Raw genomic sequence first — 26,893 nt, 5'->3', positions numbered from 1 at the left:
ACTCCGAGAAACAAAATCTTGGCGACAGAGACTTTGAGAAGAACAATAACAAATCGAACTGTGACCGTCGGATCGTAGTGTTTTAATGTAAACGTGACGTTAGTTTTGTAAATATGTATGTAGTTTGATGTAAATAGTTAAGTGTGAGTTATTAAAATACATGTGCTATCTTTTATACTAGAAGTCGTTCTGTACGTTCATATTGATCAACACCCACTGAATTTATTTATTCTACTAGCTTACTACCCGGCGTTGCCCGGGTGCTTCTCAATGCAACATATCTTTTAGATTATTAAATGGATGAATTCTATCTAAATGACAGTAAAAAAACTGCATTTATACCACTCTAGGCTCAAATCTTTAAAAGACTGTAAATAGCACAGAAAGTCGAGCATTTTCAGAAAAAAAAGCATAAAGTGAAAATGAAAAAGCATGAGGCATGTCATCGGGGTTCTGTCAACTATATTCTTTGGTTCTGTTATATCCACTGCCACGTTGTCCGCGGTTGAATCAGACGTCGGTACATCCAATGTCTTAATGCAGAGACAGATGATTGTATTGCACATCTTGTGGGACAACCTTTTACGTGATGCTTTGAATACGAAAACTGTAGTGCTGTCTTTGAAGGTTTTGTTTAAACCAAGACATTAAAACATGCTATAGTACTCCTCACATATTTTATTCTGGAAAAAAAAATCATGGAATGTCTTCCTAGAAATAGTCGTGTGTAAAATTCAATTGCTTTTATCAGTTGCAAATATATGCAAAATATGACACCGTTACAGTATTTTTAGATATGAAAATTATCCTCAATGGCCCAAAAGCTAAACAGATAGTCCACTGTACAGAAAATAAGAAAATCAGTCATTGTTATTAATGGCCGTTAACATTCCGGGTTTTTTTTTTTTTTTTTTTTTTTTTTTTTTTTTTGAGGTTTCACGTGTTAGGTAGACTCATTTTATAAGTTTTTGTAAGCGTTCAGGAATGCAAGCACATTCCGTAGCAAACGTTCACTTAGTATAAATAACTTCACAAAATGTGTCTATTTGCCCTTTCCATGGCGATTTAGTGGCATGCCATGGAGTAAAATTGGATAAGTGTAAGTTGCAAAAAAAAAAAAAAAGACGTGTGTCAGCCACATTTTATTTTCTTATATTTATGTCAAATTTATATTTTCGTAGGTAAAAATGACGACTAGACATTAATATTGGTGTCTTGCAACGATTTAAAGTTTGTCTAGATTAAAATTTTATTTCAAATTTTTAAAACCTCACACTTGTCTTAAATTTTGTACATGATAACTCAAATTGATGCAGGTAGTAAGAGTACTTATGTAAGTCCGCTGCTCTAGAGTGAAACCTTTGAGAATATCGAAATTTTAATTTACAGAGGCATAGTCATCATGAGGGGTAGGAATGGTTCCAATGAATAATAGTTGTCATAGATATAGTTACAGTTATTATTTTAAGTTACATAAAGCATTAAAAACGGAGTACGTGGACGCGAACTTACACTGTAAAAATGATTCAGAAACGTTCCTGAAAAATAATAGGCAGCTGATGCGCGCAATTTCTTCCAGTTGCATATCTTGTAAAATCAGGAACGTTTTCCGCTAAAAGTCAGTAACCTTTCTGAAATTAACATTGAAACTTTCTAAAGAAGTGCGAAATCTCCCCTGTTAAAGCCAGTCATGTCTCTAGAACCTTCTAGAAAAATAAAGTAGGTTTAGCGTAATTGATTAGAACCCTCCTAATTTACCAAGAAGGCTCCATAAAAATGAGAGAGACCACGGCCAAGCATATCTCTTGCCTGCAATTTCTGCTTTGCAAAGCTGTAGCTATCCACTGACATGTTCGCTCTCATTGGGAGCTTAGTCAATCTGGACAGGCAGTAAGCAACATTAGGCCGGCACACTTAATAAACACGCTCATTCAATCTTTAAACTGGTTGCTCACAATATTTTCCACAACAGTGAAAAATTTGCAAGCGTGCAACTTGGAGCGATTCAGATAACTTTTTTGTGAAGATACTTGTTTTTACGGGGAAATAGGTGAAAACGTGTGAAATCCCGAGACGTTCCACTTAAATAACCAGTAACGTTTCGGATTTTTTTTTACAGTGTATGAAACGAACTATGCAAAACCACCCGTCAATTGAACTGCCTCATAGAAAAAGAAATAGGCGTTCACATTTTAGTCACTATCTGCGTCATTTTTTTAAACAAAATATTTGCAAGCCATGAAATTAAAGAAAGAAAAAAACACCGTCTTGTTTCTACTTGCAAATGTATAATAGACAATTCTTTTGTTTATGTTTTACAAAAGCTTGTTGCACATTCTGTTCCCCTTGTCCGCAGCTTCAAAACGGAAAAAATATATTTCCACGTTTAGAAACGTAGACCAAATACTAAAAAGTTAAATTATTCAAAATTTTCTAATTCGCAAATTTAACTCAAATCAACGTCATACAGAACTTAAGTCTCACTGGAGATTTTAAGTTCATGAAGTTTAAAGAATAATGTACTGCGATTAGTGGTTATACGTGAGATACAAATTGGTTCACCTTATTCCACCACTATGAACAAAGTTGTTTCTATTACCACTGATACGTAACCATTTTTATCTTACAACATTTTTTTCAATGACAGTTGAATTACTTAGTGGTAGTTACAAACTTCCAATAGTTTTGAATTGTTTATAATAAAAGTTATCAAACTTAAAGTCTTGTAACCGGGAATGGAGCTTTGCTCAACTAAATTCACGATGAGGACTAAAAAGAAAAGAATTTATAATGTGACGTAATATTTCATCATGCCCTTTTCAGTAGCAATCTCTTCGTGTTAAAAGTTGCCTCATACCCGCTAACTGGTTTAGAATTATTGCTAGTCAGTGAAGATACTCCATCAGGTGTACTATTGCTTCGAGCGTTAAAGTAACATAAAATTTTAAACGGTTTAGAAATTTGATTACATAAAACATGGAGATATTTTATGCATTTTAAAAGTTAATTTAAATTAATATTTCTTTGCATTTTTTCAAACTTTAAACTTTTACCCTTCCAAAACTATATGAATTCCGCCGTATTAAATTTCCATGTGAATTTGCGGGTCTAAAGGTGCACAACCTTTTATTTTACCACACATTAGCAATCCTAGTATGGTTGTTTATGTACATGTAATAAACCCCATGACTCTCCCCCTCCCCCTTGAGAGATAAATTCAATCTACGCTACTATGCACAAAATCGATTATTTTGCAATTTATTAGCCATATTAGTATTTTTACTCCTGATCTTATATAACATGGATTGATTTCTGTTAAAGTTAGGTGAATTAGGTAAATCATGGAATAGTATAAATAACATATACAATACATATTGATTTGTTTAAGGATAATACAATATTAAATTAAATTTATGTTCCAAGGATGTTGTTTTAATATAAGTTTAGTATTCTAATGCTAAAACTGTTGAAGAATGTACTTCGATAATGAATGTATTTTTAATAACTATCTCATTTTGGTATTTTCTGTGCTGTTTACGTAGAAAATACAGATCAAAATTTCGTTTATTGTTACGGTATTATTACTTGAGAACTTAGCGAAACGCGCAAGCAAATTGAAAAAGGACTGACGGTGATTTCAAGGCATCCCTGTGTCTTTGCAGAAAGCAATTTAAGAACTAATGAAAGACGGCATTTCTTTTTCGTCCGGCTTTCTTGCCAAACATGCTTTTCACTTGTCGCTAGTCGACATTAACGGCCATTGTTGAGGATACTTTTTGTGTTGATTGCATTTAAAATATATCCTGGTAATTATATGTTGCTAACCATTTTCATTTGTTTTGAACCAAGGTTCACACATTTAACGATTAAAGTTAATCATTGAAGAAACTTCATCTAGGGCAGTTTTTTACGGGCATTTAGACTAAATTCATAACTATACAAAAATTCGTTCGTGCAAGAAAGAGAATTTTTTGACTCAAAATATGAAATTAGACCTCTTTGGGTCTTTTTAAATTTCCAAAAACCTGCCTATATGAAATCCTGAGCAACAATTTACCCCTTTGTGCTAAATTTGGAAGAAATCCGACGAAAACTCTGGATTTGTATAAGGAACATACACACATACCCACAAACATACATCCATTTTTATATATATGGATTGTGAAGAATCGCTAGCAAGCAAGGATAACGGGTAAGCAGCTTGTTCTTACCTTATTATAATTTAGGATTATATTTTGCAATATATTTGAAGAAGGTTGTGTTTGATAAATATATATGACGACGGCAGAGGGCGCGCGAAATAGATTCCAAAAAATGAACTCTCGTCGCCAGAGACCTTAAGAACAATAACAAACCGTGAGCGCCGGGCAAAGTGTTCTGATGAAAATTTGACGTTAGTAATATAAAAATGTAGTAAGATGTAAATAGTTTGTGTCAGTAATTAAATTTTTTGTGCTGCTTTCATAGTAGGAGTGTTTTTGACCTTCGAGTGCAATGATCATCATTCACGGAATTTATTTTATTCTATTGCGAAGAAGCACTAGCAAACAAGCCTAATAGGTAAGCAACCTTGTTCTTACCTTATTATAAATTAGAATTGTATTTTGCAATTTATTTAGAAAAGGTTATATTTGCTAAGAATAGAAACGAACCCGAAAAATCACTCATAAATTGAGAATTAAATCTTTCCCAGTGCATTAAATTTTGCACTCACTACAAAATACAAATACTTGTTTATTTTATTTGAATCTGCAAGAAAACCGCAATGTTAACTTTTAAACTAAGCATAAAATAAGACGAAAGAAATAGAAAGGCATCATATCCATCAATTTCTTTGTATCCACCATAATCCACCCCGGAATAGAGTCGGGCTCCGCGTCAGCAGAAATCGAAAAGGGGATGGAGATTGTTTCTTTTAATTTGCAATCTGCTGGCAATTGACACTGCAAAAATGACGATTTCACCAAAGAATAGAGTTGATCTAGATTTTGACAAAAAATTATCCATTGCAAGGAAAAATTTTCAAACGAATAATCATTTTTCTCGAAGATTTAAAAGAAATAAATCCTTGGAAACTGATCGAAGAGAAGAATGCTGAACAGAAAGGTTAAGAAACCTGCACGAAAGAAAAAGAGATCATTCTTCCAAATGATACCTTATTTTCATCATATTTATCAACAACTCTAAATATTATTTTTTTTCCCTCAATTAAACTAAAGTGAATGTTGGGGTTTCTATGTGATGTACTACTAAAAAATGCTTCAGGTTGTTTATAGTTTACTGGCGTTTAAAAAGTAATACTTTGGTGTAATGATTTTAAACCAAGCACACAACAGCTGGCAACCATTTGCACAATAATTTGCTGACTCTCATTCTCCACTTCCGCTAAGGAGGGGGAGGTTTTGAATTTGCAGGTTTTTTTCTTTCCTTTTAGGAGTCTCGTTCTTGAGAGGGGGAGGGGGGTCCTGTAGCATTTGAAGGAGGTGCGTCATCGCCTTGAGAAGGGGGATTAGCACCACTGATATAAAAACATATATACATTCAAATGTACGTATATTTCTATGCACACAATTTATGTATTACTGTTCCAAGAAAACTTTTTATTTCTTTGACGCTAACTATATTTCTGCCGCAATCCGATGCAGTTTCACTGGGAATAAATACTGCTTGCAAGGCCCGGAGCGATTTCTCAGTTCTACGGCTGTCTGGAGGAATACTTTTGATTAATCAGTCATGCAACAATAAGAGCAAGTGACGCTGAAGTGATTCCTCTGAAACTGAATCTCCCCTTCGAAGAGAAGTAACAGGATATTTCCAGATGAAACTTTTGGTTTATTCATAAACCAAGATAAATCAAAACGCGACACCTTCGGCAGAGCTGATGAAACGACATCTAACAGTGGAAGAGAAATCACCCTCCTCCCCCCTTTCTTTCATGAAAGGGGATCGAGACTCAATAGATATCCCTACCGTTGAGTCAGGAGCCGAAAAAGTTTTCAGTGAGACAAAAGCTTTAAATTTACTTTCTGAACACCTTTTAGCGTGAAATATCTTTTACAAGTAAAAACATCGAAGCAAGCCATTTCAACTTGCTCTCGGATTGTCACAGAGTAAAATTATGAAAGTTTTGGTGTTGACACATAATTGATGTTGATTTCTCTGGAATTCACTTTTCATGACTAACTGATAAAAAAAATAATTAGTTTTGCTTGGAGCATATACGAAGAAGCAACTTAATGTAAAAGGTTTGCTAAAACTTTCTTGCGAATACATTCAATTCTTCGAGCATTCGTATTGGCTCGAGGTTGTGCAATGTTGCAGGACTCTTGGCTAACCTTTCATAAAAAAAACTTGAGGGTTGTTCACTATCGCAGTGCAAAATACCAAACAAATCCACGAACAAATTTCTTCAAATAAACTTCTGTAACTTAAGACTTAGCTTTTTTTAAATTTCTGCTCAACTCTTTTTTTTTATGAAAATGTGTGTGAATTTAAAGTGTTTTGAATTTCATTTAGTACCTTTAAAAAAATCAGTATGATATGACCACTCATTTTATGGAAAAGCAAACATCCGGTTTATAGGCGGAAATGGACGAATCTATTAGTTTACAGGAGTCGTAGTTTGTTCGTTACAGATGTACGCTTTTGCCTCTTAATTATTCAGACGCAACTTTGTACAAATGAAAATTTGTTCGCGGCAAAAGAAATGTAATCTAAACTATATTCGATCCGTAATTTCACTACAAAAATTAATTGCCATATATTTTTGAACTTACCATTTTGCTTTTACATTTCCGAACGAAATGAAAGCATTTTATTTTCTTATTTGTTGTTTCTGTAGAAACTTTGTTTTCCCTCATTTTCAACGTAGAGCAGCGGTTCCCAACCTTTTTTGCCTTACGAATCCCTTCCAAAATCTGTACAAGTTTAGCGAATCCCTTTTGCACTAAGTATTAAGTGACAAGCTCCCCCCCCCCCTCCCATATAGTATTTTTTTAAAACAAAAGTAATAATCGCAAAATATAGAAGTAGAAACATTGTTACAAGTTAAAATGATAGCTAAAACATTATTACAAAACAAATAAAGGGTGTTTTTTTAGAGGTAGAGAACTTAAGGTTCAAATAAAACATAGTTAAATGTTGTTAAGTTGAATGTTGCTTTATTCGAAAGATGATTCTTTGCCATTTTTATTTAAATATGATTTCTGCCATATGGCTACTTCGGCTGGCTCGGAGGAAGTCCAATTGGAAAGTCCTATTTTCTTACTTTTTGCAGCAATGGAGACCGTATGTCAGTAATAAGGTGGCGAATGTTCTCTTCCAGGGCGTCAATCGTCTGTGGCTTATCAGTGCAGACGAGAGACTCCACATAGCCTCACAAAAAGTAGTCCAGCGGTGTTAAATCGCAAGATCTCGCAGGCCAATTCACGGGTCCATTACGCGAAATTATTCGTTCACCGAACGTTTCTTGCAATAAATCGTGACACGCGCTGTATGGCATGTTGCACCGCCTTGCTGTCTATTCATGATGAAATGGCAAACCAAACTGAACATAAAACAAGTGACAGCTATCAAAATGGCACACACATCAAACAGTGTTGCCAACTTAAAGTTCTATACCTCTAAAAAAAAAAAAAAACACCCTTTACAACGAAACAAAGAGTGATAAATTCTTTGAGGTTTAGCTCACTTTGAAAAAATCCTTAATGGAATGGTTGTGGAACAAAGAATTTCAAAGTTTGACTCAAATGCCTTGTCTGACATTACATTAAGTTCAGCATTTAATTTCCTTTTGCATTTATCTCTACATGCTGGAATTCATTTTTCCCACGGAAACTTTATCGAAAAGAGGTAATACAATTTAAAATGTATTTTCTATCACAACAGTATATTTATTAGTAACGCTCAATCAGTCAATCAAGAAAATTATCTGAAAAATATCTTTTAGAGAAAATGTCTCAGATTAACAAAATGATCGTTTTTCTTACAGTAAAATCTAGTTGTTTGATAAGGATACAATGTGTACATTAATCGTTTTAGTGCTGAAGAATTTTCCTTTCCTTATGCTAAAATACGGAATGAATTGCATGTATTTTTGTTTTTTTTTTTTTTTTTGTTTTTTCATTTTATTTTATTTTTGAAAAATACTAGAAACGTCTGTAATTAACGCTGATTATTACATATACGGTAATTTTGGAAACAAAAATATTTTTAAGCTCACTTATTACAAGAGAGTATTTCTGCGCAAATTTCGTGGGTTCTTTTTTTACATCGAGCGCAAATTTTCATATTTAACTAGCCTGCGTGCCCGGCGTTGCACGGGCTACTTAAAAAAATGAAAGAGCTGTTCAATTGATGTTTTTGTATTATTCTGACATCAGTTTCTAAAGCGCTAAGGAGTAAATAATTACGCATAATGCAAGGTTTGCAAAACACCAGTAGAGCATATTTTTGGCAAAAACCTCTTTAACGTTAATCATATTTATCAATAATACAAGTTATGAGTATTTTAATTAGCACAAAAGATGAAAATATATGCATTCTGAACTATAATATGTGCTCACTTTAAACTGAATTAAATCTGATAGAATATATCTGAAATATTTATGTATAATTACAATCAGCTTTTTACATAAAATGACACACACTTTTTTGTTGATTACGTGGAACTAAAGCACCAAGACTTATTAAATACCAAAAAGCATTAATTTAATATCAAGTCATCGGATTCCAATCAAGCTTTAGTTAAAATCATTCAAAACACTCTTTTTTGTTCAACTCTGTTTCACTTAAAGAAATTCGCAACTCCAACGAACTATAGGGGGCACTGCAGTCACTGTCTAATTGCCGACTTAAAAACTAAAACAAACGCATGTGGTAACGAAGAAAACGGTAATAAGTCTAGTAAATTTTGTTCGTATGCATGATTTTTTCGCTTTATTCTTTTTAAATTAATTTTCAAAGTCTTGTGGATATTCTGGCCCACGTAGAAAAAAATGAGAATTCAAGAAGCATTACTAAACGTCAAAGATTAATGCAAACTACGTAGTTCGTAGTTCTAAGCAGCTATTTCCACGATGTTGAATTCGATATTTATCAATTCTTGATAAAACTAAATAATAATTGTGGCCTGACAAGAACAACAATTAATGCTAGAAAATTCAATATGACATTACAAATTATTATCGAAAGAAGATGATACTTCTTTGCCTTGCTTGGCTAGCGCTTATTGTTTTGCATTTGTTGCTGAGTTATTTCTCTCGAATTCCCGAATCGGTTAATTTAAAATTTTTCTGTTTCGATTTTTCTAATTTCTGAGTTACGATTTAATTATGTCAAGTTATGCAAATCATCTACAGAATTCTTACAGATATATGGTGGTAGTTTTCTTTTCAGTTGATTGACCATTATTTCTTTTTACTTATCGAATTCTGTAATCTTACTACCATTTTATTCCACTCATGATAAAAATTAAAAATAGTTTAACTAAAAACGCGAAATCTCGCCAAGGCTACTTTGCTCGCACAATACTAAAACTATAACCCTAAACAAATTTGGCGAAACCTTTCAGTTGAGAGTAAAAGGAATAAAGTAAATTCTTTCTCGGTGAAACATTTTTCATTTTGTTCTACGATAATATATTCAAGAAAATATTTTGCATACCGTCCATTCCAACTAAATGCTGCTGTAAAGGATGGTTAGTTAAATTAATTTAAGATTAAAAAAAACTCATATTCTTACAAATTCATACAAAACAATAAAATTTTTTACCTTGTATAACGTTATCCAAGTTTGTTAATCCAGTTTTCGCTTTCACCATTTTCAATCAACTCATATTTTAGAAGGAAATAAGGAAAACTAACATTATTTTGAGAAGCTCGAGAATACTACTAAGGGACGAATTAATTTCTGTAGCTGAAAGCAAACTAAGACTCATCGATTGCGTTAATAAATACTCAGAACAAACTGCCTGTGTTTACGTCAACAGACACACGTGGAACGCAACGTGGCAAAGTTTTAGTTTCATCGGCAGTTTTGTAAATCACCGCAAGGTAGCGTATTCGAGCGCTGGAGTTCCGAATCCAAACAATCTTAATTTAACGTGTTCTTTTAACGATAAAAACTGTATTGCAAAAATCGAAACAGGAAAGAAAAAGAGATTTATTACAATTTGAAAACTCACCCATGTGACGATAAAAAGTCCAAAAAAATAAACATAATTAGTCGCACATCCTAAATGTACCAAAATATAAGGCCGGTGAATGATAAACTTACACTACAATAAATAAACATAGCTAAAGAAACAACTTTCATATGCTGAAAAGAGTTAAGAACGTTGAATGTAAAAAATAAAAAAAGGACAGACGATAAAATAAAGGCTATATCCGAATAGAGCAACCAATTTTAAACTAATTTAAAATGAAATTCTAGATGGAAACGTTGTTTTAAGATTTGGACAGCAGCCAAAAAAATCTTTTTAAAACAATTTTTAAAATTTTATTTGCTCACCCATATGCAAAATGGCAACAGGAAAGAAATAAAAATTCCTGAATACGTTATGTTAATTAACGTTTTAATTAATATCTCCGCTAATTAAAGTCGTACAATTATGAGATTGGTTCGATTGTTTTCTTTGGAAAATTTCGAATTGATCGGTATCTCGTTTGACTCCCGATTCACAGTGGTTCTCGAGGAGATCGATCTTCAGACAGACAGACAGACGGACGCGAACAGATTTTAATATTATAGTGGATTCCTTTTTTTTTTTTTTTTTACGACTTGACATTGTAGCAACTGAGAGCAGCGCCATTGCGTTTTTTGTGTCACTCGCATTTCAGGCGAAGCACAAAAGAAGCGCGATAGCTCTTCCCCGCACTCAAATGGTGAAGAAACTAAGCATAGAAAATTAAGTAAAAATAATTCAAAGCCTCGCATATGCTCGATGAAATGTTTCATCAAATTCGATCGAACTCTCCAATCAAATGGAGCTGAAGCATTTGCATGCTTTCATCTAAATACATTCCGTTCAAAAGTTGAATTTTTTTCGGCACGTGCTCAATTCTATCATGCTCAACAAAACAGTAAAAACCCGTTCCTTGAAATGACAGACTTAATGGGGTCGTTTCTAAAATTCTAAAAGTATTTTTTTCTGAAAGAACATACTTAAAAACATAGGATCTCACTACTTTTTTAAATAATTTGTTTAAGTTTAATATTTTTAAAAAATTACTTAAATCGGCTCGCTTCCATTGTTTACATTTCCTGCCAATGACATCACAAATGATGAAATGCCATTTAGTGTTGCCATTCACAGAGCAAAATATTTAATTCGCATCTTTACTCATGTGTATTAACAACAATGTGGTTGATAGCAAACAAAGCGCAATTTTAATTCGCTTCTTGATTATCATAACGTGGAAACGTGATAGAAAGATGCGCCAAAGAGCATCATTTGTGACTTCATCAAGACCACACCTTGTTTGAAAAATCGGACAGTTTAAAAAATTAATTTAAAAATAACTACTCGGAAAATAAAAGAATTTTCTGGGTCCAAGGTTTTTTTTTTTTTTTTGCTTATTTTATCAATTTCAGTGAATAAAAGTACTACTTTTGACTGAAGGAAACAACTCCATTCTTTAAGTTTACCAAATAGAATGTCAGCAAGTGTTCTAACGTTTTTCGTATCCAAATAGTATCGAATGTGCGAGAGAAAAATGAATAAATGATGAACAAAAAGACGCTTGAACTTGGGACTTCATCTCAAACAAATATGTCAAACTTCTGCCATTACAATATCATTTTCGCGAACCCCCAGGGGTTAGTGAACCACGGTTGGGAAGCAATGCTTTTTAACGTACATTATCAGCTGAAGCGTTTCGCCAAAAAATTGTTTAGGGTTATAGTTTTAGTATTGTGCGCGAGTAAATAACATTGGCGAGATTTCGCCCCCCCCCCCCCCCCATGTCAGTTAAATCAGTTTTATTTTTATCATGAGTGGATTAAAGCGATAGAAAGATTACAAAATTTGATAAGTTTAAAGAAATAATGGTAAATCAATGAAAAAAAAATTACCATCATAGATCCTTGAAAACTTTCTTGATTATTTGCATAGTTTGACAAAATTATATCATTTAATTCAAAAAATAGAAACATTCGAAACAGAAAGAATTAAAGTTAACTGAATTGGCAATTTGCGAAATAACTCAGCTACAAATGTAAAACAATTAAGCCAAAGAAAACAAAGAAATTTCATCTTCCTCTTCTGATAACCAATCGTATTGTCGTATAATTAAATTATCTAGTATTAAATGTTATTCTTGTCAGTCTTGTGGCCGCAATAAAAATGCACTTCCACGAAGAGTTGATAAATATCGAATTTAACATCATGAAAATGGCTGATTGAGAATTATGAACTACGTGATTTGCATTAATTTTTGAAGTTTACTAATTCTTCTCGATTTGTCTTTTCTTTCTACGTGGACCAGAATATCTACAAGACTTTAAATATTAGTTTCAAAGGGATAAAACACAAAAATCATACAGTCAAACAAAATTTACTAGGCTTATTAGCAGTTTCTACGCTACGGCATGCGTTTGTTTTACCTTTTTCATCCGCCAGTAGACGATGGCTGCAGTGACCCCTACAATTTGTTGGAACTGAGAATAAAAGAAAAGGATTTATCGCCAAAATAAGCACGTATTTAAAAACGTTTAAAACAAAAAAAAAAAAAAAAAAGTAACGATTTACTCCGTCCATCAAACAAAGTAAAAGACGTAACCATGGAAGCAAACAAATTTAATTTCCGCTCCAAAAATAATTTCCATTTATCTTTAACTTTTGGTTTTATTCTAGAGCTTTAGTCATCTAGAATCTTTTGACTTGCTGAAGATCGACTTGTCTTGGATGTTGGCTTTCTCTAAACGATTAATACAGCTCTTTTAATGCTCGTAGAAACTTCAAACAAACTTTATCGTAAGTAGAAAATTCCAAACTTTCGAATGACCTAAAATTTAAAACTATGACGGAATTATTTCTCCCTAATAGTATCAAATTTATATGAAAAATGGGCCATAAATTTGAATAGAAAAAGAACAAAATCGAATTTTCGAAAAATCGCTTCGAGGCGCATACCCCTATCCTATAAACTAATTTTGTGCCAAATTTCATGAAAATAGGCAGAACGGTATAGGTGCTATGCACATCACAGAGATCCAGAGAGAGATCGAGACATGCAGAATTTCGGCTTTATTATTAGTAGAGTTTTTTTTTTGGGGGGGGGGGGAGGTTGCTCAGACGAACTTTATTACTATAGAAAACTCAGATTTTTTTTTCTGATAAAATGCGTTTTATTCTTAGAAAAAAAAAGCTGCTAAAGTTTTTTCTTGTTGTGCGTAACTGTTTCAATTTGAGGTATGTAAAATAATTTAGTTGTATCGTTTGCAACAACACTTAATTTTAGATCAGCGATTCGTTGTATGTTAGTTTCCAGTTTTCGTTTGCATGTTCTAGTGAACCGAAATTTCAGCTATTATAAAACTTGCACCTTAAGACTTGGTTTCGATATAACACGGTACACATTCCTTGATTCACATTATTTCAAAGTCTCGTATAACACGGTTTCGAGGCAACACGATATATATTGACATGATTTATAATATGTAATTGATTAATTAGTTTTAAAAGTAAGTAAAAAAAAGCTACTTATAAAAAAAGTCTCGCCTAAAACGATTTCGATACTACACGGAGTGAATTAACAGTGCTATACGAGGGATACCTGTATTTGCTAGAAGAGCAAAAAAAACTTTGTCTCACATGGTGAACGGTAAATTAACCATTCAAGAAAATAATACAAATAGAGTATATTTTTCTGAGAATGAATTCGCAACTCCAATAAACTGTAGGGCTGTATGGGACGCTGCAGCCACTATCTAATGGCGGATGAAAAAGATAATACAAACAAATGCCGTAACTTATAACTTGCTTTGAAGCATAGTGAATGACATTAATATTCCATCGTGTTTGTGGAAAGCTTTCTTTTCTATTCCTCTGAAATTACATTACACCATAGACTGCCTGAAGCCTGTAATTTACCCCAAAGAAAACACGTGGAACGGAATGTTTTACCTTTTTCGGTAGTGTAATTGATCACCGCAAGGTAGCGTATTCGAGCTCTGGAGTTGCGGATTGGTAAGGTTTCAGTATTCATACGTTCAGCAATTGTGAAAATTTGTAAAAACTATAAGCTCTTTCAAAAATTATCACTAAATATTGAAATCCAGAAAATTAGGTTAACCTTTTTCGGTAGTGTAATTGATCACCGCAAGGTAGCGTATTCGAGCTCTGGAGTTGCAGATTGGTAAGGTTTCAGTATTCATACGTTCAGCAATTGTGAAAATTTGTAAAAACTATTAGCTCTTTCAAAAATTATCACTAAATATTGAAATCCAGAAAATTAGGTTTTAAAAGAAGTTGATAAAAAATATTTTAGAGTGCAAAATCCGCCGAAAAATCCTCAATGGAATGTTGAAACGCTTCTGTAAGCTTAAGGAATGCGCTCAAAACCTTTAACTTACTAAAAGTGCACAATATTTTTTTCCGAGGAAGAAAGTAATGAAAAATCAGACATTATTTTTTACTTATGCTCTAACTGTAAGAAGTGTCTGTCGATGTCTTTGTCACTGTGAAGGTAATAGTATAAATGTGGGTAGTACCTTAAAAATTATGTTGGATGAATTAGCTGAGCAATATCCCACATTCAGCACGACTCTAAAAGAGATGATAGAAAATTGGATGAAACACTACATGACTCGCATGACAATGCAGTACGTTAAGCTGTTCAAGTTTTTAATTTCCCCTTTAAAGTGAGAGGTAAAATTAGCGAAATTATTCAAAAACTTTTACTGAGACTGTAACCCAATCAGCGTTCCCCCCTTGCTGTAGCAAATCAAATGCACTGATGCAATGGCAAACGTTAATGAAGCAACAAGGCAAGTTAAATTGGATAGAGTGACACACAAATCAAACAGACATCCTTTTTGTCCGAAATTTGAAGTTCATGGGCAAAAACCCTTAACATGAATCCATGAGAAAAGAAAAATTATTTTAGAAGGTGGTGAAGTTTATGGGAATCTTTCGCAAAATGTCCACAGTTATTTAATCTCAGTAAAACCAACTGCAGTAGAGACACAACACGCGTTTTCATCAAGCCCATTATTTTTTCCGCAAAAATCTTTTCCCATACCATAAGAGCGGTGCTTTGCTAAGATACATTAGCCTTTTTTAAAGTACATTTTTGCCTACTAAACGATAGTCGCTAATTGAGATGTTATTTTGTAGTACTCTGCACTTTGTGCACGAAATTCGAGATAACGACTAATTCATGTAAAAAAAAGCAGTCCTTCATAAAAAGCACAACATTTTCTATTTGACAAAAAAATAATTTTAGAAAAATAAAGTCAATCATGATGGATCCCGCGGGATTGACTCCTTAAAATACCGAAATCCTGGTGGGATTGGAAACCCTAAAATGCATGCAGTAATTCATATGCTCCCAAAGGAAGGCGATGAATATTAACATTCACATAGCAAAGACATCTGCAAAAAATCGAATATTTCCGGTGCATCACGGGCTAAAGTACATTCTGCAGTTTCGGGCTTTTTAGGTAACACACAAATGTTCCCAAAAAATGCATAAACCTTTTCGAATGCTTATAAAGACCATTGTTTTTGACCATCAAGTGTGATGTTTTAAAATAGCAACTAAAGTCCGTATTTGAGAAAAGTAAATTCACTTTTAAGTACTACCGGAAAACTCAGAACATGAGTGAAGAATGAAAGCGGTTTAGAAGGGTGTTTCAACAAAACATACCAACGAAACTTACATCTATTAGTTTGATTTAAAAACGTAGCTTTTAAGAATTTAGTTGAGAACCACTTAGGATGACTATGATCATCCACAACTTCACACAAAAAAAAAAGGCTCCTTCGATTTCCTAGAATATCTGCTCAGCAAGCGACTCGTTGACAGTTGAGCGTCAATCGCATTTTCAACAGTGGGAAGGTTTATTACATTTCTGCACTCTCTTAATGAAGATGATCTTGGCCAGAGAATGGAATTTTGGTAGTGGTACCGTGAAACACTTGCGTAGGACAATCAACTTCCATAGTTATTCCTGGCCTAAAATGATATTTAAAAAATGATTAACTATTTGGACACAATGCTGTTGTCTCCTCTGCGAATAGAACAGCAATGGCAAGAAGAATTTAAAAAAAAAAAATGACCCCATTCTTGTCATATTAAATTATACCTTTTCAAGAACTTCGTGAAGACCATTGGTAACGCTAGTGCTGGATTTCATCACTCAAAACTGAATTTCAACACTTAAAACTGAATTTCCACTTAATATTGACGTAAAGCTAAAGAAAGGGTATGTTTAAAGGTCCTGCAATTACCCAAGTGAACAAATACTTGCTGATTACTGCTGGACTCTTTAAAGGGATTCTCCTGATGCCAAACACAAAAATAAATGAATAATAGCATGAACGGTATTTAAGTATTAACCATGCATGTGAGTATACGCATTTCTTTCAAACTTCAATTCAATGTCAAAACAAATCTGTGATTGATGGAGCAAAAGTGTTTACACATTTGAAATCAGCGCACCGTTTTATACTAAAATCAGGTACTTCTCATCATGAAACTATTTTCTTTTTGTAGGCTAGTTTACTTTATTTAACTATGGTCTAATGGTATACAATTTAAACTTTCTCCCAAATAACTACTGCGAATGATTTCATCAGAATTTGGATCAGAATCGACGTGAGAACTATATACTGTGATGTAAATAATTTCACTTTACTTATAATAAGGTTTGAAATATACGTACTTGATGAATCAGTGATTGCTCTCTTTTTCAGTGGAGCTTCATCGGATAGCTAGCTTCAAATAACCCATTCTCAATTTCCCCGGTCTGACCCACTAAGCGGTTAAATTTTTTTTTCGAAGTGACAAAAAGCAATACCATTCTATATTTAAAAAAAAAAGCGCCTTTAAACTGACGTTTGGACAAAACTTTAGCTCCGCTGTTCAGCGGAGCTCCGTATTTAAAAAGGTTTTTCACAATTCTGGAAATTTTTGCACTTCAGAACTACTTTATTTGCTGAAAACTACTGCATTTTATAGCTGTGCACAGCTACTACTTCCTTTAAAATAACGAAGCCACACCAAAAACACGCTGCAACATCAGCAAAAAGTGCTTGATTATGTTTATTTTAGCTTGTTTTTATGTAAGAACTAGCTGTACCCGACGCACGTTGCTACGCCAACAAAAAAATACATCATTATACTGATTTTCATGACAATCGGTTGAACGGGGCAGAAGTTGCTACTCTGCAGTGCCACCTGGTGGCGAGTGGCTTCAATGAGCATATTATGCACCTTCTCCGTGGAAAAATACATATATATATAGCAATTTTCATAATAATCGGTCCAGGTATCAAGTGAAGCCGTGACTATACTCGAATTTTGTACTCACGCAGTTTGCAAGATCAATCAATCGCTAAAAATATCAAATAGAAAAAGTTTTAAATCCCCCCGTTGCATGAAAAGCCATAAAACAATAAAGAAAGAATTTATTTGTTCAAACTCAAGAAAAATGGCAACAACTAACTTCTTATCAATGAGATCTTTCACGCCAATTAATTTCTGCAGCCGATAATTTTATTCGTATTTATCCAATGGATTGTGACTTAAATTGGAATAAAAAAGGAACTAGCGATCGGATTTTTTTCGAACTGGTCTATAAACATTTTCAGTACCAAAAATAACAAACGGTGAAAGTTTCAGCCAAATCTGCCGGGTAGCTTTTGAGTTCATGGATGACATACAGACAACATTCATTTTTATATATATAGATAAAATGATAAAGAACGAAAGTTTTTGCATGAACTTTGTCAAAAGGGTGTGGTTTACGAAATATCCCCAAGAAGAATTCCCGAACAACCGCTCTCTTCCCTTCTCATTTGCGCCTTTGCAACTGGGAGAACGATGATTATTTCGCTGAACAAGGAAACCGAAGTTCTTCGGCCGATGGTACCGAAAGCGATGTTTTCCCGCTCCCTACCCCTTCCCCCATCGAAGGCGCGCGAAACGGGCAAGGGGCGGCCCCCCAATGACGTCGGAGGGTGACGTCGATCATCGCCCCTGCTATAAAAGCGCCCCCTTCGAGCGTCTCTTTAGACATTATCATCGAAAGGCCGAACTCTCTCTATTTCTCTGCAGCACCGACACAAGGTAAGATGCTTTACTTATTTTCTCCCGAAGTTAAAAATACAAGTAATAATAATAAACAGGGCTAGGATGTTGATAATCTAAAAATTCTTTCAATGCAAAAAAAAACCCTCTAAAAATCAATAAAAATTACCTAAAAGTGATAAATTTTACCCTAAAAAATTTGCAAAAAAGGAAAAAAAATACAAAGCTTTTTTCTTTTATTGTCGTTATTCATAATTTGTATATTTATAAATATAATCCAAAAAAATATACTCCGGTACGATAAGTTTAATTTTAAAAAAAACTATAATAATGAAATTTATAAATAAAGTAACTAAATAAATACTTGAAAAAGTAAACAAGAATTTATAAATTTCTGTTTCAAATCATCGAGAGCAGCAGAATGCATTCTTATCAAAGATCCTTGATAGTCATAAAATCGAAAGAAAATGTACAGTTCAGAAGTAAAAATGCTGTTAAAAATGAAAAAATAATCTTCCAAAATTCCAAGAAGAGAAGAAAAGAATAAATCTATAAAACGGGGGAAAGTCCCTCTAAATAAACGATGCTCTATAAAGGAAAAAAGAGTGGAATGCATTTACTATCAACATCCTAGACCAGATAATCATAATAGTTATACTTATAATTGAACGCAGGAATGGCCCAACAAGTAGGGCCTACACCTCATTTAAGCGCAAGCGCAATAAAAATGTTTGTAATGAATAATGATTTGAATGAATGATAAAACACCCATCAATTTTACAACTACACGTCAAATATGCATTACTATCAAAATTATGAATTGTTTTTACGTTTTCCTATTGGTTGCGTATCGGTAGAGAAAATATAGCATAGACCGCGTTTTTAAACTAAAACTAGTATTTCCATAAAATACTTCTAGGGAATTAAATTATCTGAAAAAATTAGTAGCTCTTTTTTCTTAGACAAAAAGTATTTTTGCTAATGGTGCAACTAGAATTTTCTGCGAAAGCAGGGGGTGGGTGTTATAACCGTCCTTGTATCCAGTGCTGCAGTTGGGGCGCGGAGGGGGAGAGCGCTATCCACCGTAATGTCTGTTTTCTTATTGTAAAAATAATGCAAATGATACGTAAATTGGTTTTAAAATCCTTTTTCCTTTAGTGGAAGCTCCCTTACCTAAAAAGTGAGTTCTCCCAAATATTTTTTCCAACTACAGTACTGCTTTCATGCTTTTTTAGCGTAAATCATAACACATATTTTGAAGCAAAATGCAAATGACCTTTTCATTTCTCTTCCTCTCATCTGCTCTTTTTCCGTAAAATACGATAGATTTTATTAAATTGATTTGCTTCCGTGCTGTAGGGGAAGAATGGTGATTATTGGTAATGCGACCAACTTTTTTATTTTAAAAAAAAAACATATTTACGAATAAAACAGCACTTTTCTCGGGGTACTAAAATGGAGGTAGTTTGTAACTTTATGACACTCAGTCCTTCATCGAAAATATTTTGTGTTAGTGAATTTCGTAAGTCATTTATGGAGATTCAACTTTGAGAATTTTTTTTTTTTTTTAATTCGTATTAGCTAGTAAGAAAAACATTATAGGCAGAACGGAAGAATACAGCGATTACCGACAGCTTCAAAAATAAATTATTACTTTGAAACGGCTTCTTACATATAAAACGGCCTCTTTACATATAAAAGGTCGGAGACAAAAAAAAAAAGAAGAAAGAGAGAGAGAGAGAAAGAGAGAGGGGTACAAAGTCCCTATTACTACATTTAAGTAGCTTTAAGTTTTTCTTTTTTTGGTACTAATTGATATCAAATGAGAGAGTTAAAAGACTAAAAAGTAAAAAGGCAAGAATAAATGACGGATATGCAAAATTCTTCTGGGGAATAAGAGTTGAACTGCAGTTTCATTTTAGTCAGGACATAATTGAAACCATAACAATAAATTTGCATTAAAAGTGATCTAATAAATGCGATAAAACTAGATAATAATTTTGAAACTAATTAGCAGCAATTTATGATACTAACTTTATTTTTTAACAATTACCATCTATGAAGCAAAATTACATCATCGTGAAATACTGACAAACGCGACGAAGTACAGACTTGAAACAAACTACTGTTTTCCCTTAGTAGTAATAAAGTATACAATGAAAAGTATCACTGTAGTCTGGAGCAAGGGTTCTCAACCTTTCAGGCTCGGCGTCCCCATTTGAACCCCGATATGAGGTCACCCCCCCCCCCCCCCGCCGTACGTAATTAATACAAGCAGTGCAGAAGAATCTGGAATTGATTAGGGATAGCTAAAGGTAGTCAATAAACAAAAATCCAGATATTGACACACTCAAAATTTAACATTACTACACAAAGCTTTATTTTGACCATATTATTAATAGAAAGTAGAAAATTCAAGCAGCAAAGAAATAAATACAATTTTTTTAAGGTAATTTAAGATTTAAGTAAGGTTGTCTTGGCGATTAGTCACTTTCACAACATTAATGGCTAACATTGTTCTTTGATATTCACATGTGATCACAAAATTGAATAAATCATCGTTTGATTTTATTTTTTATTTTACTGATATACCCTTAAGCCGTCCTTGAAATTCTTCTTCACTCCTCTTTTTGGGCTCGCCCCACAGGTTGAGAGCCGCTGGTCTAGAGCAGTGCCTCTTTATCTTTTTCCCGTCGAATTCCTTTTTTGCCAATTAAACAGCCCTCGAACCCATAAGCGTGAATCCTTATACATATACAGTAAAATCCTGATTACGCGCGGAATAGGGAGGCACGATATCCGCGGATAAGGGAAAACCACGGATAATCCAACTAACAAGTAAAAAAAACGATACTACTGTGTAGAACAGCTAAAAAACATTAATAACACAAACACATACATTTAAATAATAGCTAAAAAAAATATTGCTACATTTTATCTACTAACATTAAAAGTAAAAATATATATGTTTACATTTGTAAAAGCTCAGCACGAACAACAACACAATCATAAGTTTAAAAAAAAAAAAAATTAATTTGAATTTTGACATCTTGAATTCAAATTATGTTTTTCGCAATCACTAGTGTGTGTATGTAGGCATGTGTGTTTGTGTGTGCGGAGGGGGGGTGTTTGTGTGTACGGGGTATGTGTGTTTATGTCTGTGTGCTGGCATAAGTGTGGGGGGGGGGTATGTGTATGGGTGTGTGGGGGGGTATGTGTATGTGTGTGTAGGCATATGTGTTTGTGCCTGTGTGCAGGCAGGAATGTGTGGGTAGTTGTGTATATGTGTGTGTATGTCGGCATATGTGTTTGTGTCTGTGTGCAGGCATGAATGTGTGGGTAGTTGTGTGTATGTGTGTGTATGTATGCGTGTGTGTTTGTGTGTGTATGTGTTTGTGTGTGTATGTGTTTGTGTGTGTATGTGTTTGTGTGTGTAGGTGTATGTGTGTATAGGTGTATGTGTGTATGTGTTTGTGTGTATGTGCGCGCGTGTGTGTGTAGTTGTGTATTAGGGTGCGTCTTATAATGCACTTTTTGAAAAAAATTTGAATTTCTTATGGGGCACCCCTTTAATTGCTTCCTTTTGATGAAAAAACACTCACTTAAAAGTTTCATAGAATTTGAACAAAATTTAGAGGTTGCTACCAGCGATTAAAATTACGTTCATTGTGAAAAAATAGAGTAAAAATATATTCCTCCAATTTTCTATTGCAATACTTAACATCAACATGAAATTGGGTTGGTTAGGGTAGAAACATAACCCAAATACGTATTTCCTATACATACAAAAAAATAATAAGCATTTCATGGTTGCTATGCTGTGTAACAATGTCAAACAAAAATCATGCAAAAGTTCCATTACGCCATTTATATCATTGGTTTACAATTTCACTCTTTTACATTCACAAATATTGTAATTTTTTCCCCTTTGTTTCTAGTAATGTGAAATATACAAGCCTTTTTCTGATTGCTACTCATCATCCAAACTATTTGATAATATCTCTTCCAAAAAACTTGATGAAAAAACCTTAATGGTGAAAAATCTGAATGTTAGTAATGAAATCCTCTATTTTATTTCCTTTGGTTTTAGTTCTACAACATCTGATGTTCAGTGTTTCACTGGAGGAGTTGTTCTTTGAAGTCTCTTTAAGAAAGAGACCAATTTGGAGTTTGTCTCTTCAGAAATGACACGTAGATGTCAAATAAAATTTTTTGAAGCAAGTTTCTTTCTTGTAAGTGAAAATGCTTTTCAACAACAAAAGATCAAATCTAGATAAACTTTATTGCATATTCTTGTTCTTCAGAATCAATCAAAGTACATTCAGTTATAATAGAGGCAAAATAATAATAATAATAATTTCACTACAGTCGATTCAGATTCTTCATGATTTTCTTTCTTTCAAAATTTTTTCTTTTCATGCAAGTTCTGTTGCCATTTTAAAAGAGATTAATTTGTTACCAATTTCGCCTTGTCCTCCTAATTTTCTTTCAGTTAAGTAATTTCTCGCCTGGAAGTGAAATCTTGAGTAAAGTATCGTCAGCAAGAGCAAGGTCAAGCAAATAATCTAATGATGGATTCCAATAATGTTGTTTTTGATTATTGAAATCAAAATTTAATTTTCTTTCTCTTTTAATTTTCTTTTTGAGCCTAACTGACAACTTGTGTTTCTTTGAGATGCTAACCAACAGTTAGTCAAGAGGTTAAGAGTTGATTGTAGCTACAGTTAATTAACATGATTTAATAAAATATGAAATAATTTCAAAGTCAGTAACAATCTAATTTATTACTAATTAAAATTAATGACAGAAAGATAACATAAATAAATATTATAATAAAAGATGCAAAAAAAAAATAGATTTAAAATTTTGCAACAATGGTAGCAACCTCTAAATTTTATTCAATTTTTATTTTTATGATATGTGATTTTTTTTTCATCCAAAGGAACAAAATGAGAGGGTGCCTCATGAAAAAATAACATCTTCAAAAATAAGACGCACCCTATTGTGTATGTATGCGCGTGTGTGTAGGACATGGATGCAACCTGGAGACTGCTTTCGCTATAGGAGCAGCATCGTGAGGAGCCCGCCTGTCCACGGTGATGGTGCAGAGGGTGGCGGTGGGAAAAATCAAAGGAACGTCAAAAACAGTCAAATGAAAGCAATAAGCAATCGTGATTGCTCAAAAACATTTTATGACCGTTAAATAAATTTTTAAAAATGTGAAAAGATCTACGGAAAATCCGATCGCCGATAAGCGGGAGTCTACAGTATAGCGCATTTTTTAGACGATATTTCAAGGTACTTCAAACATTTTATTCATGCTTAATAATGTGGCAAACACAGTGATTGTAGAAATCGGAAAAAGATAACCACTGTAACTTGTAGCACATATTTCCACACTTTCAAAACTCTTGCATTCAAATATTGATTTTTGAATTCAACATACGTATTTGTGGTAAAGTTGTATTCTAAAAAATCAATTTTTTTTAATTGGTTAAAAGTGAAGAACAATAAATACAATTAGCTTTAATAAAATATAAACACAACGATGACGCATGAAATACACCGCCAGCTCAGTCAATTCCAGCCGAGGACTGCAGTTTCGTGCTTATTGACTGAGCTGGCGGTGTATTTCATGTATTTCTGTCTTAGCCCCGGCTATAAGGCGGTAACTTACTGAATATACCTGCCTTGCCTGCAATATTCGAGTTGAACCGAACCATTGTTTCGGTCACTCGTCTGGTCAGTGCTAATTCTATGTTAGCTACCAGTTTGTTTGGCACTCTTGGCTTCCTTAAGAGGTTTTCCACCTCCAGCTCAGTTAGTCTTGTGCCGGGCTGATGAGTGCTAATAAGCACGAAACTGCAGTCCTCGGCTGGAATTGACTGAGCTGGCGGTGTATTTCTGCCTTAGCCCTGGCTATAGGGCGGTAACTTACTGAAAACAATGATGACGGTTTGAACAGTATACTTTTATTAATAAAATTAACTTCAATTTTAACATCGCTACAAAGAATAAAAAATTGTTTTCTTTTGTCATAGTTATAAAACTGCGCTCTAATTAAAAGTAGGAATTCTGTTTCGACCCCATGCGAAATTCTTTACGACCCCATTTAGGGTCGATGACCATAGGTTGGGAACCATTGGTCCAGACCCTAGATCAGCGACCTGTGGTTCGCAGACCATTGGTGGTCGGCGAGAAATTTTCATGTGGGTCCACGAACAACTTTGTAAAGATTTAATCTATATCATTTTTACAGTTGTAACTAAATGTATAAAAAAATCTTTCGGAATCATGTCATTTCCTCTAATATACAGTAATTTTTGTGAAAATATTATTTCTATTGTGTATGGTCCTTTTGGAAATCGGAAAGTTACCAAATGGTCCTTAGTAGTGAAAAGGTTGAGAAGCACTGGTCTGGAGGAATTTTTTTAAAAAAAATCTAATAAATTGCAAGGAGAACATTTAAAGCTGACGATGCTTTTAAATCGCTTTCGTCGAAACGATATTTTTTTTCTGTAAAAACAACTGAAATTAGCAATAAATCTGTGAGTGTCCGCCATTCTGAAGCCTGTTTTTGTGAATTAGAGAAAGTGAATCATGTTTCTCTGAATTTGCGAAAATATACTATGTTACACATTTCATTATTAATTTGGATTAGCGCAGAAAAATAAAAGTATAGGATAAAAAGTAAGTTCCTCCGTAAACTGCATGTAAAATTTAAATCATTTAAATTTAAGAGTGGTTGTAACTACACAACATAAATTTAATTTGATGAGCTATTGAGCACTGAAGCTCTACATGTATCGCATCGATTCCAGCAGACTTTGAAGTATTGATAACCATAGTTGCTCTTGTGCAGAAGAGATGGCAAAAGAGAAACAATTTTCATGTAGCTTTCAAATAAGTTTAGGGGAATATTTGAAGGCTCATATTTGAAGGATATCATTGAAACGTCTGTTTTTCAGAGGAAGAATTTTCTGAAGGTTTCATTTTTTATATGAAATTAATTGCAAAAGGTCAGAATCAGTTTTATGATGAAATGTTTTATTAACGGTCGTTTTTATATGGTGGAATGTTTCGCGACATTCTTATGATAAAATAATCTGTGAAAGGTCTGTTAATTGATCTAAATTTCTGTTTAAGAGTCCTTTTCTGTTAGCTTGACGTTGAATAGAGGGGGAGAGGCGAAGGTAATAGTTGATTTTCTTTTTTTTTCTTCTTTTTTTTTCATAAGACTTTCAGAATACGTCAGTTGTACGTACTAAGATAAGAAAAAGTGAAGTTTATTTTTATTTTCTCTGAATTGTTTGCCTTTGAGCAAAAAACAAAGTTTAAAGCCGTAAATATATTATGTTAGCTATATGATCGCTTTGTTTCTGAAGTAATGAGTGACTCATGACATTTTTTAAAAAATATGAATACTGGTTGATGTTAAGTACATAGTAGCATAAATACTTTGGTCCGTTACCCATGGTTTTAAGGACAAATGTTATTTTCATTATTTTGTGTTTTGTTATCCGTTTGAATATTTTCAAAAATCATAGTGACCCACAGAAAATATATAACAGCAGGGAGTACTATTGACTTTAGCAATTCCGTTCGTTTAGTAGGTTTGACGTTTCAACAGTTTTCTACCTCCGTTGATCTTGAGGATAAAAAGAACCTCTTGGACAAAGACCAGAAAAAAATAAGATATCACAGTTTTATTCCACCCAAATTTACAAAATGTTTATTGTCTTTTTATATTATCATACTGCATACATCATACTGGAAATATAAACTACCTAGCTGAACAAAGTAGTAGATAGCTAAAAAGAGCAGTTGTAATATTAAAAATCACAGATCTAGATACTTTATAAATCGCTCTTGATTTCAAACATCGTAATAAATTAGTTAAAACTATATTTTGTTATAATTTTCTATATTGTGTACAACTTTTCTTGATCTCTCAAGCTGGAGTACCTATAATATTGTCCTAATGGCAAATAAAGTTGCTTTTGTGTGTAATACATTTGTATGCTTTCCTGCGTAGTCCTGAGCTTTTTGCATTAGGATCAATAGGAAAATAAGAAATGACAGTCAATTGCTGGGGGGCTGTTAGTCAGTTACTACCCGCTCTAATTACTGTAATTCTTTACTAACAATATTTTGAAACTCAAATGTCATATGCTGAAAGGTTATTAATTCATTAAAAATTTCCTTTTATTTTAGAAGAATCTCTTATTTATTCTGTTCTATTTTTCACACTGATTGCATTCGTGTCAATCAGTTACCATGTATTTAACATTTTTTTCTGAAATAATCCGAAATTTACTTTGTTAATAAAAATTTCACCTCAAAATTCAGGTTTAAAAATAATAAATCGGAGAGAAATATCTTTTTAAAAGGTACATTTTGTGCTGCATGTTCCAAAATACTTACTGGTTTATTTTGCGAATGTCAGTCAGTTTCCCCTGGGAAAAATAGAGGAATCTCTTAAGGCATAATACATTATTTAAAGATACCCTCCAATTTAAATAAGAGGGGTCTTTAAAAAGGATGTAGGTTGCTGCTACAAAAACCTGTAAGTTATGGCTTTCTAAATCCAGAATCAAAATTTATTTGTACAAATACCTATGCATCAGTCGAGACTCCAT

The 26,893-nt window shown here is 33.4% G+C and overlaps 1 protein-coding gene across 1 annotated transcript in view; it reads left to right on the top strand.

Moving 5' to 3' along the window:
- Positions 1-18,221: 18,221 nt before the first annotated feature.
- Positions 18,222-26,893, top strand: part of LOC129224651 (diuretic hormone class 2-like) — a 114,866-nt gene continuing 106,194 nt past the window's right edge. The window contains exon 1 of the mRNA XM_054859147.1: positions 18,222-18,293. The gene's annotated coding sequence lies outside the window, so the exon portion shown is untranslated. The remainder of the gene's footprint in view (positions 18,294-26,893) is intronic.

This window comes from Uloborus diversus, chromosome 1, assembly GCF_026930045.1.
Source record: "Uloborus diversus isolate 005 chromosome 1, Udiv.v.3.1, whole genome shotgun sequence".
In the NCBI taxonomy this organism is placed as follows: domain Eukaryota; kingdom Metazoa; phylum Arthropoda; class Arachnida; order Araneae; family Uloboridae; genus Uloborus; species Uloborus diversus.
The sequence above is the reverse complement of the archived record's forward strand: the minus strand, read 5'-3'. Positions and strand labels throughout refer to the sequence as shown.